Here is a 17,365-nt window from a genome sequence, read left to right as displayed (position 1 = left end):
CCCGGGCAGCCTAGGGTCGATTGCGAAGGTTCGAATCCTCCTGGTTGCGGTGGTCAGTTCACAGTCAACCCAGCTGTTCATCCAACTTTAGGGATTTGGTAAATAAAATGGGTACCTGGCTCAGGTTACGGTATATATCACTTTTACGACAACAGCAATATCTACATTAACAATGTGGTTTTTCACACTATTACAAAATCATTGGCAGGAGTAAGAGATGTATTGTAATGGCCAAACATTTTCTATCAGAATGTTTACCAAAATGAAATACTCAAAACGCCCTTTGTACCTCGAGTTTCCTAAAGCCTCGGGTGTTTGAAACACCATCCTCCCACCAATGCGGAAAAGAAGTTAAAAGTTTCTTCTATGAAGAAGCCAGATATATACAATACCATTTCAAGTTTGCAGCAGGGTATCCCCACCAACACTCCAAGTGCTATGAATATGAGACACACACCGAAAGAGGCGAGGGCAGCAGAAGGAGGAGGAGCAGCAGCAGCAGCTGTATCGTTACTTGCAATCTAGAATTGAGAATTGGGACTCCTATGTTCATCATCGTTTGGCATGGTTGACCCATCTCTCTCTTGGGCTCTATGGGAAACTTGACCTAATACTCACTCGACCTAGAGGCACGATTAAACGCGTGCTGAACCGGTTCCCGTGACTGACCTAGGCTGACCTGACTTCAATGACCACGGTGGTCAAGCGGATCATGTGGCAATATTGCAGGAGTATTTTGTGGGTCAGGATGGATGCGTATCGAGGACGGTACGTCACGGTGTATCTGTGTAGATGAGTGTGGTGGGTCAAGAGAGGTCAAAGTGAGGTCAGGTTAGGGTTCAAGCATGGGAGATGACCATCGCGTAACGTGATAAATGACAGTTGTAGTCGAGCATGTATGCTTAGCACGTCTGCATTACTCTTGCATTTAGTCATAGCATCAATTCAGAATATTGAAGACATAAGATTCTCCTTACATTTCCTTTCGTCATGGCATTTAATACAACGTTTTGAAAACCGCTACTGCACTAGCTTTCTATAGACACAAGGTCGATATTAAGTATAAATGTCATTATTATAAAATATGAGACATGTATGGCATGAATAGTTTAGTAACGCCTCCTCATTTAGTAGAAAAATGGGAAAATCGGAATCCACAGAAAACGTGGTACTTGGATTAATAATGTTCTTCACAAAGACACGTAAGACAGAGCTTGTTGCAGCTAAGCTGTTCGGACAGAAGGTCAGACCGGATCTCTCGTGGGAAAAAAACATTATTACATTGTTTTTGTCCCGATCGCCTTAGTGACATCCTGCTTCAATGTGCTTCCTGCAGTACATAAACGGTAAGGAGTTCGAATCCTTCCCGTCGGAGGGGATTATGCGTTCTGTGAAAGTGCGCGTTCATTTACACTATAAATACACGTATACCAGCATATGTGACGGTAAGTTCGGTTAAACGCCTGGCTACTGGGTATTGTGAGCCTTACGGGATACGCCCGATCGAGACCTCGTCGCTCATGGAGGTGAGACGAAGGGTATTCGATTACTAGTAATAGGAAAGACATTTATCCATCATGTAGCCGGGTTGTTAATGTACCCACCCACCGCCTTAATGGTGCGGGGTTCGAATCCCTGCTTCTGGAGGGCATCGTGTGATAGACTTATATAAAAGAGAGAAAAAGGGGGGACAAAGAGAGACTCTTCTCTTGAAATAGCCACAATTACCTTCCATGAAATATCTTTTCAAGGAAATATTGACTCACTTATTCTCGTGACCAATTCCCGTTTTCATGTCTCTTATGCTCTTGCCCCTTTCCCTTCTCCCGTCTTCTTTATCTTATTCTTTCGTCTTCCAACCCAACCCCTTCCCCGTTTTCTCTATTCCACGCTCCTTGCATCGCTCCCTTTTCCCCCGTTCTCTCTCTCCCTCACCCAATTCTTGAAACCAAGTGTCTTTCTCCACAGCACGATTCTTCCATAAGAATCCCCGTAATTTACGAAGTATTTCTTGGCGTGTTGGGGAACGGTTGCTTCCACAGCTATCACACCGAACGGAGGATGGAACCCCCTACCCCGTAATTATAGGTAAATATTTACCTCCCGCTGCTTGTGAACCATCCCAGATGTTGACCGTCGGGTTCTGGGAGGTTGTGGGCAACAAGGTGGATCTTAACTTGGCTCAAGACTGCTTCAAGGGGAATTGAGACGCATTCCTCTCCTGAGCCTATAGCAATAACATTCTGATCAGACGTATTTCTTTTTTTTTTCCCCTCAGGCGATGAATCAGGTGTAGTGTGGTCGAGAAAATCAGGGGAAATCATGGTTGGGTATTTTTCTGTCTCTTTTTTTTTCATCCCTATCGTCTTTTGGTAATTATCTGAGGTGATTAGTTTATTTAAAATTGGGCTGAAGTGAACATCTGATTGGTGAGTGATGTGGGGCTACGTAGGTACACAGCAGTGAAGTGGGCAATGGATGAGGGCGTTTCGTCTTTGAGGTCGAGTGGAGTCATTGTTATCCTACCCTCCTCATAATGTGGGCTACTGACAACATAGACATCACCATCTTACCCTCCTCATAATGTGGGCAACTGACAACATAGACAGCAACATCTTATCCTCCTCATAAAGTGGGCAACTGACAACACAGACATCAACATCTTACCCTCCTCATAATGTGGGCAACTGACAACACAGACATCAACATCTTACCCTCCTCATAATGTGGGCAACTGACAACATAGACATCAACATCTTACCCTCCTCATAATGTGGGCAACTGACAACACAGACATCAACATCTTACCCTCCTCATAATGTGGGCAACTGACAACACAGACATCAACATCTTACCCTCCTCATAATGTGGGCAACTGACAACACACATACACTCACTCCCCCCCAAGAAAAGACTCTCTGCCATCAGCCCACGACGTTGGCAATAGACCACTCAGACACGAGAACCTGAACCTCTCCTTTAGCTTAGGATTCGCTGGCTCAACTACAAAACACAAGAGGAGGAAAACAGGGGACACATCTTTATCAGTTGCTCCCATCTCGAATTCTCCTGAATTTACATTTACCAGAAGAACCAACTCTCAGAATTTTCCATCCGATTCTTAGAAAGACAAATTGCCGAGAGGCTTATATCTTCATTTTTTTTCTCTTTCCCACTGGCTTACAGAAAGAGGAGATCCTGTAGGAGTAAAGGGGAAAAAAATATATATATTGGTATTGCCAGAGGCATTCAAAGCTGGGCGTGAGGGAAAGTGAGTATCTTGTAGTAGGAAGAAGGCCATAAGAGTCAGGCTATAAACTGTTATATAAGGATTTCCATCTTTGTAGATGAGTGAGCGAGGCTGAGTCAAACACATCTGGGATGCTGAAGGGAGTAAATAATATCACGAATGACGTAAGAGATAACGAACACCACTAACGAACTGTTCGTGATGCGTCTGGCGTGTGGCTAACCTACAGGAAAAGGAATGGACATGATGTTGTGGGCGATGTGTGCTGGCTGTGTTCAGTGTGGTAATACAGTTAGCGAGGCATGATATGGTACACTTAGGTTCATCAATGAATATCTCTGTTCCATGGACGTCTGTCTGCGTCAGTCACCATGTCGTGGGGCGATCCCTATTGTCAATACGTACATCAATGTCCAGGCCCTTTGCTCTCTGTTGAGCACCTACATCAATCTCCACGACCTGGGTTCTGGATCGAACACTTACATCACTTCACACAGTGTGGGTTCTTTGTTGAACTCCAGCATCAATGTCCCCACAGCCTGGGCTCTCTAGGCAAACCACATCAACTAATGTTCTGACAACGCCCACATGCATCAATGAATGAGAGGAAGGCAGTAAAAATTATTGAAAGTATAGAAGACGAATGGTATTTGTATATCAAACAGAAATTACTATGTAAAAAGAATTTATCTTATCTAATTTTTCGTTAGTGTTCTGTATGATTAGGCAATTTTTCCTGTATATGTACAGTCTATGTGATTTACCAATGCGTGGCTAAATTTGGAAACTACCTTAAGTGTGTGTGTGTGTGTGTGTGTGTGTGTGTGTGTGTGTGTGTGTGTGTGTGTGTGTGTGTTTGTGTTCTCCTCACTTGGTTCTCAAATGGTGTCATCTTCGCCTCTCAGATTTCTCCCTAGGGAGGGGCAGGAAATAAATCGACTTCCGGTTATTATGAAGCGTAATGACATCGTCCCGTCTCGTAATTACCTTACTCTCTCTGTCCTCGCAATGTGACCATTTCCTCCTTCAGGAGTCCGCGACGGGGCGTCCCCCCCCCCAGCGCCCCTTGAAGGGGGTGGAGGGGGGGTGGGGTGGGGGGAGGGGAGAATAAAGCATTTTGTGTGAGCGAGATGTGTGGGGGGGATGGTTTGTTGTAAGCGGGGTGGGTGGGGTGGTGTGTCGTCGAGATGGGTTGAAAATGGGGAGACGTAGTGGAGGGAAAAAAGACCCAAGTGAAATGGATGGTAACGTGTGGAGAGAGAGAGAGAGAGAGAGAGAGAGAGAGAGAGAGAGAGAGAGAGAGAGAGAGAGAGAGAGAGAGAGAGAGAGGGGATATACATGGGGAAAAAAGCAAAACAGATAACAGAAGACCTGTTGGCCTCAGCCTACAGTCATCTGTTTATGGTCTTGTCTTCTGTTTGTGGCTCATCTAAGCGGATGGGTAAGGGTAAACCGGGTTCAGGTCTCTCTCTCTCTCTCTCTCTCTCTCTCTCTCTCTCTCTCTCTCTCTCTCTCTCTCTCTCTCTCTCTCTCTCTCTCTTTACTCCCCTCTGGCTGCAGCAACCATCATAAAAAAGAAAAAACAATGATAGAAAAAACCATAGAGCAGGGGCGGCGTGGTGGACCAGGCGTGATATTTTATAGGAAGGAAATAAAATGGTGTTATCTCTGTGGGCTGCTGTCTTCATCATGTAACTACGCTACGCTACGCTACGCACTACACTACACTACACTACACTACACTACACTACACTACACACAACTTTACAACTCCTGCAGTGGTACCAATCATGGGTGGTTATCTTTCGAGACAGCCACGAGGGAATATATGAAATCTGTGTGTAATGACATATCTATTGTGACCTGTATTTGCACCGTGAGTTCTGTTACCAATTTTTTCTTTTCTGGAGATGTTAATGTCCTTTACTTTAAGCACGATTTCATGGCGTCCAATGTTGAATTTATTCAGATTTTAGAATACTTAAGTTCCCACTCAGTTCCCAGTTTTCTAAAACCAAATTTTGTCCTCTGAGCGTGTCAGTGTGAGGTAAGTTTCTTAAGAGGAGGAATTTGTTTTGTGGCCACTCTTTGTACATGTTCAAGTTTTCCTTCGTCTTACTGGAGTGGCTTTATTTTCTTCGCTTGGAAATCATGTAGCGTCGAATGGACGAGCAGGCGGGGAATACGGTATATATATATATATATATATATATATATATATATATATATATATATATATATATATATATATATATATATATATATTCACCAGCCTGAGCCAGGTACCCGTTTATCAATCAGCCCTGAGGGGAAGAATGAACAGCTTGGGTCAGCTGTGAGCTGACTACCCTTTCCAGCAGCGGAACCCTGACGGTACCCCCATGTGTGTGTGTGTGTGTGTGTGTGTGTGTGTGTGTGTGTGTGTGTGATGCACGACCACAGTCGCACTTGGTATTCTCGTCGCCAGAGGGCGTAGCTTCGCATCTCTCACGGTGTAATTTCATTCGCCACTCGCCCCTAACGCTCTATTAGTTCGTCCAGATCCCCCCACTCCCTTGCGGATCACACAGCAGTTATGGGTGATTAAGGGACGGGCGGGGCCCTCCTGCCTCCGTCCGTCTCGCTGGTTCCGTATGGTTGTGAATCATGAGGTGTTGGATATGATGACGACCCTCCTCACCCTTCCTCTTCCTCCTTCTCCACACACACACACACACACACCACACACACACACACACTCACGATGCCACACACACATACACACACACTCACACCCGTTCCTGATGCCACACAAGCGTCGTCCACACCAGCAACACAACCACCCTTGGAAAACTACACAATCCCTCGTTGGTCTCCATGGACCTGCAACCACCTTACAACCCACGAGGACTGATGGCTCGAAACCGCCTGCGTCTCCGCCAACGACGGAAGGGGACGGAAGGGGGAAAAAGAGACCTAACACACAGGGACTATAGAGTCGATAACACTAGAACGTCGCCGTGTTAGGGAAGGGATGAAGGAGGTGGCAAGACAATGGTATCCTACCGCAACACAAGTTTACGATGCTATATTTCAATACTCACCTACGGATGCGGAATGGCCACAAGTGCAGGGGGCGGATAGAGGCGGAAATCTTACTCCGGGAACATGGGGAAAGAGCCGTTAAGGATGGGGAAGAGTTTGGCCTGGCACTAGGCGGGCTGGCCGACCGCTATTTACATTCTGAGGAGACGCAGGCCAGTGGAGCAGCACTTGCTGTCTTCCATCCACGACCTGCTGGCCGGAGGTGTTTATGGGGCGGGGCCAGGGTCACCCTGAGAGAGAGAGAGAGAGAGAGAGAGAGAGAGAGAGAGAGAGAGAGAGAGAGAGAGAGAGAGAGAGAGAGAGAGAGAGAGAGAGAGAGAGAGTATCCTCAGAGGGGGTGTGTGGGGGTGTGAGGATTCGTTGAATCCCTGACACACGTTTGGAAACGGTGGGTGAGAATCTTGTCGTTTCGTGAGCTGGAAGGTGGGTGGAGTTTTTGATTGGATTTCAGCACATTACGTTGTAGATGTTCAACTTCACCAGTACTGCTTTTCTAAGGCCATAACACATGTTAATGTGGGATTATCATAAGAATAAGGCGGTAAAATGCTGTCATACGTTGGCTGCATCAATATAAGAATGTGACGTTTCTGTATGTGGTAATTCTATATTTCTTTAGCGTTTTTTTTTTCTTTCAAAAATACGAGCCTTCAGATCAAGTTCTTTTTCAATTCATTTGCTCTTATTTGAGGAGGGAAGTGCTTCTCTTGGTACGATAGTCCGTTGCGTAATTAGTCCTCCTGGTTAATGAGATCATGGTGTACTGTATCTTTTTTTACATGTACGAACCACATGTGAAACACACATAAGCACAGAGTTAAGGAGGAGAACAACAAGTGTTGCTTCAGAATTTTCCACTTAGAAAATTCTCCTGTTGATGTTAGTCATATGTAGTACCGCTCAAGCCTAAAGAAACCGAATATGTTCACTGGTGTGAGTGCGTGTGAAGTCTCCTCTTCGCTAACTGGAACGAGATAAAAGATGGGGAAGTGTGTGTACCGCTTCAATGTGTCAAGACAGACAAGAGAAGGAAGGAATTCAGGAGGTAGGAGGAGGATTGGGGGTTGTGTGAAGGCGGGATCTCTTCCCCTAATGTACTTCCTGAAATAGTGGGAAAATATATACTGTCTGAGGATGTTTATACATTGACACCCATTGAGATCTATCTACCTGAAGGCGGCGCCGTAGGAGGCAAAACTGGGGTAAGACGTAGAGGAGGGAAATATATCATACGCTCACAGCTTCTCAAATTATCAAAGATTCTTTTCATACCTCTTGGCGACTAGCGACGACACATCAGGTGAGAACCCATGGGGGTACATTCTGTACCTTCCTCCTGTACGTCTTAACCTAAGATGATCATCGTTTGAACTCCTGAACTTCATCCCTTCAAATCCAAAATCCGATTCTGTCTTCTGAGAGAAAGGCGCCAAGCACAGGTCGGCTGAAATGAGGGGGGGGAATATATTTTCAAAGTTCTGTATCTACACTTATCATGAAGATGCGGTAGATGATCATCCCGTAATGAGAGAGAGAGAGAGAGAGAGAGAGAGAGAGAGAGAGAGAGAGAGAGAGAGAGAGAGAGAGAGAGAGAGAGAGAGAGAGACGGACGCAGTACAATTTGTTTCGCGTGCGTGCTATACCCACTGCGTGGCTGGCCGGTCAAGAACGCGCGACACTGCTCCAACACAGCGGAGAGAGGAGCTGTTCTCCAAACCACCTCCCCACCCACCTCCCTTCCACAAGTGAGACGGTGTTGGTATTTCTGTCGAAGGTGAAAATAAAAAAAGAGAAAAAAAGAACCCAGCACTTAGCCTTGGAGTTATTTACTCAAATCTTTGGGGGGACTTGACTCCACGAGTTTTAGTAACAGGATGGCCCCATGGTCCTAAGCCTTTTGGTTGGTCTCTTGTATGAGAAGAGTCTAGTGGGGTGGGGCGGGGTGGAGTGTCGTGCTTGCATACTGATGTGCTTTCTCCTGCAGGCGAGGCGACGCAGCTGTATTGTTAAACATTCCTGGTGTCATATTCTCAGGCAAATGTATCCATTATTGTTCCTGCGATCAAGTTCGTGTACTTGGAAATATATATATGTATCCTGGGAATATGTTTCCTTTCTGTCTCTTTCATACGGTGCCATTAACACTGATATTTCATCACTGGTTTTCTTAGTTTACTGCTACTGTGAATGTGAACTAAATCTGTGTTTTCATCTTTGCGTTTTTGCCGAGATTTAATTGAGAAATTTGAATGATTTTGATGATTGTAGTCTAAAAACTTCTAAATCTTCTTCTTCTTCTTCTTCTTCTTCTTCTTCTTCTTCTTCTTCTTCTTCTTCTTCATTATCATTATCATTATTATTATTATCATTATTATTATCATTATTATCACCATTATTATTATTATTATCATTATTATTATTATCATTATCATTATTATTATTATTATTATAATCATTATTATCATTACTATTACTATTTCTATCATTATCCTCATTGCCATTATTATCATTATTATCATTACTTTCATTATTACTATTATCATTATTCTTGTGGAACTATTATCATTATAATTACTATCATTATTAGTACTGCTATCAGCATTTACGGAGGGTTCTGAACCAAACTTCGAAGCTTCGAATCATTTTGGGGGCGCCTTCGTACCGGACATTGTCCACACAGACACCTGCTCCACTTTATGACCCTGAACCCCTTGCACGCTCCGCCCCCCCCCCCCCCCCTCTCTTCCCATGACCCGATCCCCACCACGTGCACGGTCCGCCCTCCCCCTCCCTGACCCCCCCCCCCCTAACAACGTGGGCGTTCCTCCCTCCCCCTCCCCCTCCCCATTCACTGCTCAAACTTCCTTATCTTCTAAAATATCTTTATCATAACTAAGATATACGTTGCTAACGTGGCGGCCGACGACCATATATATATATATATATATATATATATATATATATATATATATATATATATATATATATATATATATATACCTTGGGACCAGTAAAATGTCACAGGGACGACCCAATGGGTCTATAAAGTCCTGAGAGGCGTTGAATAAACCATTTCACGAACCATTTTCGCCCCCATCATCACTACAATCATCGTGAAATATATAGATACTAATTATGATCATCCTGAGGAGTTATATTACAAGCGTGAGGGCTTCTTTTCTACTTCTTTACGCTTTACCTTCCGGGAGAGAGAGAGAGAGAGAGAGAGAGAGAGAGAGAGAGAGAGAGAGAGAGAGAGAGAGAGAGAGAGAGAGAGAGAGAGAGAGAGAGAGAGAGAGTGTGTGTGTGTGTGTTTCTGCCGCTGAACGCAGCTCATAAGACGGGAGACGACGCTAATTGTAATTTAGTTCGTTGTTTGTAGATGTAAAAGGGAGAGGTATAAGAGCGTGTATATCACAGAGGTCAGTAATGTCGGCAGGGTACGAGGGAACCTGGCAATTACGGCATGTTATCACGCTCCTAGTGTGAGGGGGGAGGGGGTTATGTGTGTGTATGTGGGGGGAGACACACGCACCTAGGGGCACGGGTTGTGGGGGGGAGACAGAGGCTGGAGGCTGAAGGAGACAGTGGCTGGAAGCTGGGGAGACAGTGGCTGGAGGCTGAGGGAGACAGTGAGTGTGAGGCTGGATGAGACAGGAAGTGTGAGGCTGGGGTGGGGGTGGGACAGTAAGTGTGTGAGGTTGGGTGACTGTTAGCGAGACTGTGAGGCAAAGTCGAGACTATACAGTCAATCACACTCACTTGTAAGGCTCGTACATCAAGTCCAGTCTACTAGTCAAACACTTAATGTCACAGTTAGTTAACCTCACTTACTCTCAGAATTTACCACAGTCATACAGGAGGGAAGAGACAAAAAAAGTCATATTTAGCCACAGTCACCCACTTAAAAAAGAAAAAAGTTAACCGTAGACTAAGTCATTCATGCCTGTCCAGTCCACAGTCACAAAGACTGGTACATTCACACAGGCGTAGGGGAAGAACCACAGCTGACAGTCAGTCCTTTTGACAATCCTCTCCTCCTTCCTCTCTCCACCCCAATCGGTTCCTACGCTCCCCATCTCTCAGTCAATCTAGTCACGGGCAGAGACAATCAACGGCAATTGTCATTTTCCACCTGGCTATGCATCGTGCCACATCACTTCTGGGAATGAGCCTGGCTCGCCCCAGCACCATAAAACAGGATCACATTTTACTCGTTTCCTCTTCGTCCGTCCGGGGATAAGAACCGCCAATCAAGCACTCTGAAAAATTCTCTCTCTCTCTCTCTCTCTCTCTCTCTCTCTCTCTCTCTCTCTCTCTCTCTCTCTCTCTCTCTCTCTCTCTCTCTCTCTCTCTCCTGTGTCTTCTCCTAGACGCCTCCTCCGATTTTTGCCTCGAAATTCACTTGAGGAGTTTGTGGGTACGTTTCGTGGTGTGGTCGAAGGCTTCGCATGTTCCCTTCATCTCATCATGTCTACTTCCCTTCCATTCAAAATGAGAAAGTACTTACTCGTCTATGGGTTGAATACCTAAGGAGCTAGTCTGTAGATGAACGTAGATATTCCTCCATCTGTACAACCTCTCGTAGTTCTGACTGATAATCAATGTTTTATCAGTTAACAGCGATAATAAATAATGGTAATGATAATGATAATGATGATAATGATGATGATGATGATGATGATGTAAACAATGTAAAATTCAGAACTCTCTGATTTTTGATGATCAAAACCGAAAAGTGTCTCTGCTCTCATTACTATAATTATCATAATCATCACTGATGATATATTGGCATCGAATTATCATTATTAAGCTGTTCACTACTTTGCTGAATACCACAACGGACCAGCGATTATTCGAACGAAATGATCATGTAGTTATTCCTCACCCCAGTGGATGAACAGGGAACGTGACACTACGGGTCGTTCTTCATTCCCGTGGACAACAACGCACATGGACAACAAGTACATGGGACGGTCCATAACTCAGCAGCAGCCTTAGAGAGGATGCGTCTATTTTTTTTTTTCTAAGTTAGACGTCAGCCTCTCCCTCTCTCTCTCTCTCTCTCTCTCTCTCTCTCTCTCTCTCTCTCTCTCTCTCTCTCTCTCTCTCCTGCGTGGGAATGAAATCTCAATCAAGATGTTGCTGACAACTGGAGGCGGCCATCACTGAGGCGTGGGGGGTTCTTGGAGTTCGTTCATCGCGCGTGAGAGAGAGAGAGAGAGAGAGAGAGAGAGAGAGAGAGAGAGAGAGAGAGAGAGAGAGAGAGAGAGAGAGAGAGAAAATCCATATGCCTAATGAGGCATCAACGAGGCTGCCGTGGCCTATTTACAACCGAGGGAGGTCCAAAGAATGAACCAAAAAAGCGACAGAGAAAACACACGAAATACACACACACCCATCCACGCACCCACACACACACACACACACACACATAGTCCAAGCTGACTGAAGGGCTGAGATGGTTTGTGTTACGAACACACAGGTGGTGCACAAGACATCCATGGGGTTTAGAAAGTCAGATGGACTCCAGTGACAACCACCTATCCATCCATAATCCGGCTCTTGATCCACGAACGACAGGCATCAATAACCCCATAATTCAGCCCTCCCGGTGTGATGATCTATAATTCACGATAACCTTAGCCAACTACGGCCCGATGAGTGTCCGTAATCCACCACTTCACGACTCGCTATCATTAGCGGAACGATGTTGCTAACAGTGTGGTGGTTAATGGCGAAACTTCATCTGTATGTGGGTACGTAGGTCGAAGTTTCTACGGCTGTGGAACTGGTGTGGGAGATTTGTGTGTGTTGCCATAGCGGCTCCGTGGTGTCATTCTGGTCCTAAGGTTGTGTGCTGGTTCAGCAACGTCGTGCTGTACGCAGAGACTGCAAGGTCTTCTAAATTATATTCTAATGGCATGGTTTCCTCACTACCTTCTTGTCTTTTTGTGGTGATGTGGCTGAAACGACACGGCGCAACTTAAGCCCTAATCATAGCTCTCATATATATATATATATATATATATATATATATATATATATATATATATATATATATATATATATATATATATATATATATATATATATACATATATATCCTCTTTATCGACCAGTCCCCAGGGAAAGATGAACAACTGGGTTGACTGTGGGCGTACTACCGCGCCTAGGCTTCGAACCCAGTCTGACCCGTGCGTAAATCCAAAGTCAGAAACGCTAACCACTACACACCAAGAGACGCCCCCCCCCCACCCACCCCCCAACAGTAGAATCAGCACAAAATATAGTTGTTTTTTTCATGCATGGACAAAAACAGCGAGGACGGTCATCCGTTGTGACATATGCATCCGCGCAATCATCTGCCCCAACTAGAGCCGTCAGCGTACATGGGTTGATGCATGTCAACGCGCGTAAAAAGAATTTTTCTGAAAATCCCAGGTGGGCCTCCGACTGTGGCGGATCCCTGTTGCTAGACGGGAACAAATTTGGTGTGTGATGATGGTAGTCCTAGGAAAACAACATCATTTATGTCACTTGGTTGTTCATAAGTGTTCTCGCCCAGGACGAAGTGAAGTCGAAGGAGCAACAACTTAAAGAGAAGAATAAAAGAAGAAAAATTGATAACGAAAAGACGAACGTCGTAAAGAATGGCTCTTCTCTTTTTCCCAGGCCGTCTTCTTCGCTGCATACTTAAGAAGCACAGTGTGGCTTTAACGAAGGCTGGAGAGCACGAGAAAGGGGGTGTTCATTTTGCCTCCACTTTTGTTAGCACGATTCCAGTGTACATTTAGGCTCCCTCAGGATGCAAAGGAAAACTCTTCATCCAAGTTCCACAACACGGACTCCTCCAACGGCGGTTTAAGTTGCTCGCAATATACAATTGAACATCAAACCTGCTTCACTTTTGCGAAGGATTCACTCGTTCACGATTAGTGAAAACTTCACACGTTACATTCTGATATCAGTTCTCTTGTGTGAATTTGCCAAACGAGCTATTGATGAAAAAAACAAACTTACGAATTTGAGAAAAAAATCTTCGATTGGTCACAGTTGTTATCAATTATAGAAGAAAATGTTCAGTTGAGATTCTAGTTACCTTTGAGTTCTTGGGGTTGAATCCAATGCGCTCCATTGTGAGTTCCATAAAAATATGCGATATTAAGTTGGAGGTTTGTTAGGTTGGCTGGTTATTTGAGCCTTTGCTGGCCTGTTAACTGCCAGGGTCACTTGAGCAGACAACTTCAAATTAGGACCTCCGATCGAAAAGAACTTGAACACCTTCTTCAGGGATTCAAGATACTCTTAAGGCCATACAGGCTCTCACTCCTAACTCCCAGTGATCTCCTCCCCTCCCTCTCACACCACTCACTCCTAACTCCCAGTGATCTCCTCCCCTCCCTCTCACACCACTCACTCCTAACTCCCAGAGATCTCCTCCCCTCCCTCTCACACCACACACTCTGCTCTCCCACGGATCTACTCCTATAAAAGGCGAGCGTGTGGAAAAATCTTTATCCTTTTCCCGTCATCTTACACAACGGTCGACCTCCAGCGACCCGCGGTACACCGAGCTTTGGCGAAACCACACCCACGGTATAAGGAGCCGTGGCTTCCAGATCCGTGGTATATCGATCTTTGATTGTACATATCGACCTTGACTACACCAAGCCCATGGTATATCGAACCTTGATTGTATATACCGAACAGTGACTTCATCAAACCCGTGGTATATCGAGCCTTGATTGTATATACCGAACCTTGCCTATACCAGACTCGCAGTATATCGAACTATGACTGTATATACCGAATACTGACCACACCAAGCCTGTGGTATATCGATACTTGACTGTATATACCGAACCTTGACTGCAACAGATCCGTGATATACCAAACCTCAACATTATCACCATATTATCTTCCCTTGTCTTTAGCCAATTCCCTTCTTCTCTCATTCTTCCCCTTTGTCTTTTATCCACCATAATTATCACGTTCTCTTGCTTATGTCCCTTTGTACTTCATTTCTCTGCACTCCAGTTATCAGTCCCCCCCCTCCCCCTTATCACACACCATTTATATTTTGACCCCAATGATCATCGCGCGTCACTGGCTCTTTCCCTCTCATTATCAGCTATACACTCCTCTCTCTCTTTCTCTATCTCTCTTTCCTTTCCTCTCTCTCTCTCTCTCTCTCTCTCTCTCTCTCTCTCTCTCTCTCTCTCTCTCTCATTCTGCTGGTTATTCTCGCTTATTAAAATGCTTTCCCCTATGTGATTTCCACTCGTATTAGTATCTGGTCATTGCATATATATATATATATATATATATATATATATATATATATATATATATATATATATATATATATATAAGATTATAGCGTATCGAATGTACTCGTACTGATTCACTCAAACATGTTTCACATCCATCTATAGGATTATATTACCTTTAGTCATTCCAATGTGTTTTAAAATTCCTTAAGGGCATTTTTCAGTCATGGATGTTGTGGTCATCTAACCTCTACAAGATGGTGTGGGATAGTTAACTTCCCGCCAGGCGGCCAATTGCTTGTCATCCCTCGTCTGAGGAACGAACGGTCGAAAAGTTCTGATGGGGGTTTCTCCAAGAAGGATCGGGGACGGTAGGAGGAGAAGGATTAACCTGAGTCTAACTGGGCTGGGCTTTAAGGTTTTGGAAGGATAGGGAGTGGACGTGTGGGTGTGTGTGTGTGTGTGTAGTGTTGATGGTATGGGGACGCGGCCAAAGATAAGAATGATCGGATCAGGAGATAAGAGACAGAAGATGGAATAATCGATTGGACCTATGAAGAAAAAAATTACACTCCAAAAATAAAGCGAACTTGCCAAGCCTCGAAGAATCTACGAATCCTATTAGTGACGTTTCTACACAGGACAAGACATGGGTCCTTAAGAGACTGGGGCGCCCCTGTGTTGAGTCACGCTGGGAGGGCATGTAAAACCCCAACGAGTGACGGGGAAAATATTTTCGCTTGACTTTGAGAACTTGCGTCCCTGGTGACGGGAAAATAACACATGCCACACTGGAAAGTCGGGGGAGGTGGGTCATCCCGGACCGCGTTTTGCGAGAGAGAGAGAGAGAGAGAGAGAGACACACACACACACACACAGACTCCACGCGACTTGTGAAGAAGCTTAAGCGTCCATCCCTGACCGACACCATCCTTTCGTCCATCAGCTTAAAAAAGGAGTAAATATTTAGATTCCGTTGAATATTTTGAGGGAAAACGTTGCATGTTGGAGTTCTTCGTCGCTGCAGCGGTGAGTGGGGGTCCAGGAGGAGGAGGAGGATGGGTAGGGTAGGGTTGGTACCGTCTCTCGCCTTCGCTTTTGGTTCCTCCTACGTGAGAAACAAGGCTGGAGATCATTATGCCGTAAGCCATTCCAGCCCTTGAGAACTTGACACTTGGTCTCATTGTCTGATGATTTGACCCAAGACGACACAGACTGAAGGTGCCATACGACTGGGACGACTAGTGTCACAGAAGGATTAAGGTGGCGAAAGCTCCTTATTGGGGTGATCAGCTACTGATGGACGTCGAGATATACAGACGAGTGTGAATATACAGGAGGAGGGCAATCTGTATTGATCCACCTGTGTAAGCTTAACGGGGGGGGTAGACAAGGGCTTTAATACGCCTGTGTAAGTTTAACAAGGGGAGACAAAGGCTTTAATAAGCCTATATAAGCTTAACGAGGGGAGACAAAGGCTTTAATAAGCCTATATAAGCTTAACGAGGGGAGACAAAGGCTTTAATAAGCCTATATAAGCTTAACAAGGGGAGACAAAGGCTTTAATAAGCCTATATAAGCTTAACAAGGGGAGACAAAGGCTTTAATAAGCCTATATAAGCTTAACAAGGGGAGACAAAGGCTTTAATAAGCCTATATAAGCTTAACAAGGGGAGACAAAGGCTTTAATAAGCCTATATAAGCTTAACGAGGGGAGACAAAGGCTTTAATAAGCCTATATAAGCTTAACGAGGGGAGACAAAGGCTTTAATAAGCCCATATAAGCTTAACGAGGGGAGACAAAGGATTTAATAAGCCCATATAAGCTTAACGAGGGGAGACAAAGGATTTAATAAGCCCATATAAGCTTAACGAGGGGAGACAAAGGCTTTAATAAGCCTATATAAGCTTACGAGGGGAGACAAAGGCTTTAGTAAGCCCATATAAGCTTAACAAGGGGAGACAAAGGCTTTGGCACTGAATTCATCAGGAAACGATAAATGTACAGGTCATCCACATCACTCATCTCTGCAGCTTCAGAGCCATTTACACAGATGTAAAAAAGTAAGTCATAAAAAAAAAAAGAAATCGCCCTTTCTCAGTGTTTATTCTGGGGCCAGCCTCATCCTTTCCCCTTTTACATCTTCAGCTCCGGAAATCACATCATCCTTGTAATTAAGCAACCTTAAGACTTAAGACTTAATACTATTTTTTCCCCCTTTTGTTCCCACGTCAAAGTTCAGACTTCACGGTGTTTTTGTTTCTGTTTTTATTTATTTCTTTTTTTTTTTTTGGTCCCGTCTCCCAAGTCCAGATCCCATCAAAACTTTCAGCCGGGGTCGGCATTTCTCCCTCAAGTTTTGAAATGTGTCTCGAATTAGCTCCAGTCCCTCCCGCTCAGTCCAGACAGACTCCAGTCCTTCCAGCGCTACTTTCCCCCCCCCCCCCCCCCCCCCCCATCTCGCTGGACACACAGGTTGCACGTCATACCTGGGAGAAGAATGGGAGGGAAAAGAGTCGTCCTTCCTCGTCCTTGATCAATCTGTAAGCCGCACGACCCTCGCCTAAACCGTCTTGAATAATCCTTGAGCACGACAGTGTATATCCTTGAGTACGACGGTACGACCCTTGGGTGCGACCCCCTGAGTTCGACCGTGCGGCCCTTGAGGATGACGTTACGACCATTAAGTACGACGGTACAGTTCTCGAGTACGACGGTACGACCGCTGAGTACGACGGTACGACCTTTGAGTACGAC

The sequence above is a fragment of the Panulirus ornatus genome, chromosome 58 (genome assembly GCF_036320965.1).
Source record: "Panulirus ornatus isolate Po-2019 chromosome 58, ASM3632096v1, whole genome shotgun sequence".
NCBI lineage: Eukaryota > Metazoa > Arthropoda > Malacostraca > Decapoda > Palinuridae > Panulirus > Panulirus ornatus.
The sequence above is the reverse complement of the archived record's forward strand: the minus strand, read 5'-3'. Positions refer to the sequence as shown.